The 3,367-nt window shown below is 41.5% G+C and overlaps 1 non-coding gene across 1 annotated transcript; it reads left to right on the top strand.

Annotated features, from left to right (window-relative positions):
* The first annotated feature begins 444 nt into the window (after positions 1–444).
* LOC111816245 lies at positions 445–548 on the top strand. The gene has a single exon (XR_002820690.1). It is a non-coding gene; the product is annotated as a small nucleolar RNA U13 (small nucleolar RNA).
* The last annotated feature ends 2,819 nt before the right edge of the window (positions 549–3,367 follow it).

Here is a 3,367-nt window from a genome sequence, read left to right as displayed (position 1 = left end):
GCTGGACTTACTGGAGTAACTGCTGGCCAGAGCTGTCCCAAGAGTTTCTGTCAAGGTCAGAATTCACTCTGCCACCACCGTAGCTGACAACTTGGTATCTGCCTGTGCAGATGCTGCTGCCCCAGAGGACCAGAGACTTTGCAGGCCCCTTTCTAGTCAGGTAGCCCTGTACTTTGGGGAGACTGGTCCCAACTCTGGCCCAGAAGGTGAGTCCTTATTGGAGTTTAGCCAGTGGTCCTCAAAGCTTCTCATCTCAGGACAGTCTTAAGATTTGTAGTCTTAGGCTAGGGGTGTGTATCTGGTAGACTGCTTGCCTCACATGAGCAAGGCCCTGGTTTTTATTTCCAGCACTATATATATATTTTTTTTTCCTTTCTTTTTTTTAAACACACACACACACACACACACACACACACACACAAAACAAGCAAAGAAGCTTCCTTGATTCTTTTGTGCCTCATAATCCTGACAATTGGGTTTTCACACCATTATGTGAGATATGACTTCCTCAAACCTTGTTGGGAAATGTGCACAGAGCCCCTCAGACGTGAAGACAAAGCCTGATGTCCTATTTATGAGTGTCATACCAATCAATATCACTATATCAGAAATTAAATCAGAATAAAATTTTTATTAGCCTATATAAAAAGAACACTAGGCCCATTGAGTGACATGTTAGTATAAGCAATATATTTTTATAAGAAATTACTATATGTTTTAACATGTAAAATTTTGTGAGAATACCTAGCTGTAAAAAAGAAAATAGCTCCTTTTATAGCCCTCTTGGAGGGAGATTAAAAGTAGTGACATAGAGGCTGGAGGCAAAACACAGCCTCTCTGGGACCAGGAATCAGACACCTAAGAAACAACAACTCAGTGAAGAGAAGAAGTAGAGCTCTGGGAATCAAGAAAGATCTGACAGGAAAACTAAAACTACAAGGAGCTGGAGAAAATGAAGACAATTCAGAGAAAAGAAAGCAGGTAGGAATGCCAGCTCCCAGGAAGAGTTCCTGTCTCTGTAAACACAAGGTAAGTCAGAGAGAATGGGCAGCCTCAGTGAGAAACAAGGACTGGCAGTACTAGCCCCAAGAAAAACCCATGGTATTACAAGTACAAATTCAGTATAAGGGGTTTGCTCTACAAATGATTCTTTTCTTTTCTTTGTTTCTTTTTGGAGGAACTGGGGATTGAACTCAGGTCCTTGCGCTTGCCAGACAAGCACTTGTTCTACTGAGCTATCTCCCCGATCCCACTGAGCTATCTCCCCAACCCCACTGAGCTATCTCCCTTTCCAATGGCACACTGGAACTGGGGAAGCAATGTACAGCAGCACCCACCATACTTGGAAGTGACATAATCAGAAGCCACTTGGGGAAGGGTTTATTGTCCAGGGCCAAGCTTCTCTAGGAATCAGAAGTCACTGGGTAATTACACCTCAGGGTTTCTGAGGTTTCCTACCATAGTGACTGGGTAGGAGGCACCCAAAAGACAGGAACAAGGAGAAGGAGTTGGCTAGTTGCAGAGCCCCTGAAAAGTTTAAGGAACTGTGAGCTAAGATTGTGGAGGACACAACAGTCCCATCATCCGGAGAGAAGCCAGGCCAGTCACGCATGGTATTTCTGAGGGGGCTCAGTCTATAAATGCTTATATGAAGTCCAATGGGCTGCTCACTTTCCGCAGAGCCTGGTGGTCTGTTTGCTTTTCCTGCCAGTGTTGCCTTGACTTGGACGGTTGCCACATCCTGGGGTATATGGGCAGAGTGCATTCTGAGCAAAGGGGGCCTCACATGATCCCAATGGCTGTAAATCTAGGTGGAAACAGCAGTGGCTTGGGGCACATAGAAGGACACAGACACGAAGGGCTGCTGGAGTGAATGCAGTTCTAAGGCAGACACTACACCATCGACTGACTATGCTCAGCAGGAGAGATGCGACGGGACTGAGCTTTCATACAGGAAGAAGCGGGAAAGGAAACAAAACAGGACCTCGTTGTGATTCACTGTCTTTCACCCATATCCAAAACCACAAGCCCTGAGAAGAAACCAGCCACCCAAACATGCACAAGGACCTTTTGGAACTCATTTTTCTTTTTGTTTTGGTTTTATTATTTCTTTATTTTTTTGCTTTTAACTCTTATTATTTTTCTTAGTTTTATTTTTCTTGTATTTTATGTTACTTTTACCTAATTCTCTTAACTTTCTCTTGTTTTTTTTTAAATTGGATTTTTTCCTTTCACTTATTCTCTCCTTCTCTTCCTTCCAATTTTCCTTTTTAAAAATTTGTTCCCTCCCCATCCTCCTCCATTTTTATTGTTGTGATTAAGCTTTATTAATATCTAGCCATTTAGAGGACTATGCTATTGTTGTTGGATTCTTTTATGTTGTTAATGGAGGCATAGTTTTGCTTTTAATAGATATTGTATGTCAATGTTTGGTTTGTCTTTGAGGTTATGTTATTATTGCAGATCTCTTTTCTATTATTAATGATGTTATACATATAACTATTACTATAGATGCAGTTCTTATGACATGTCAGTATTTGGTTTGTCTTTGGATCGATTATTATTGCTGATTTCATTTTTACTGTTAATGAAGGCATAGCCATGGCTTTGAATTGGTTATGACTGGATGCCAATATCTGGCTTATCTCTCTGTAACCAACATCACTGCAGTTCATTTTCTCCTCCTTCTGTGATGGCAGAACTCAAGCTCCAAGAAGGCATCTGGACACTAAGAAGCTCTTCAAACATTGTGCTGAATAAGTTGAAGAAAGATTAACACCAGAACATGGCCAGGCCCAAGGACGCATCATGAGGAGACAGAATCTAACTAAGGAGAGCTCCACAGCAGTGACATATTCTCTGCCCTAATTGATCTTTAACCCACTCAACACCGACAACAGAAACATGAGAGAGCAAGGCAACAAGATGCCTCCCCAAACTCCTAACTTCTCAGGAGCTGATCTCATGGACGCCGAAGTAGAGGAAGCTATAGGTGAGGATGGCAAAAAACAAGAAGTTGAATGTGTAAAGAGATAAAAGAAGAAACATATAAGTAAATGTGCAAGATGTTTAGTGAAATCAAAGAGAATTTAGTTAAACTGATAAAGGATTTTACCAATGCAATGTTAGATGAGCTTCAAAGAGAAATAATAAGCTAATTGAATTAAATAAGACAGTATAAGATATAAATGACTGGGCTGGGGAGATGGCTCAGTAGAATAAGCGTTTCCCTGGCAAACGCAAGGGTCTGAGTTCAATCCCCAGTTCTGCAAAAAAGATATAAACAACCACTTTGGAATAAGGTTTTTTTTTTTTTTTTTCTTCCTCGAATGCCTTCAGGGCACTTTTGGCCAGCGGGAGAGTTGTG

Source organism: Octodon degus, unplaced genomic scaffold (assembly GCF_000260255.1).
Source record: "Octodon degus isolate 3935 unplaced genomic scaffold, OctDeg1.0 scaffold00002, whole genome shotgun sequence".
In the NCBI taxonomy this organism is placed as follows: Eukaryota; Metazoa; Chordata; class Mammalia; order Rodentia; family Octodontidae; genus Octodon; species Octodon degus.
This window is presented reverse-complemented; position numbering and strand designations above follow the sequence as displayed.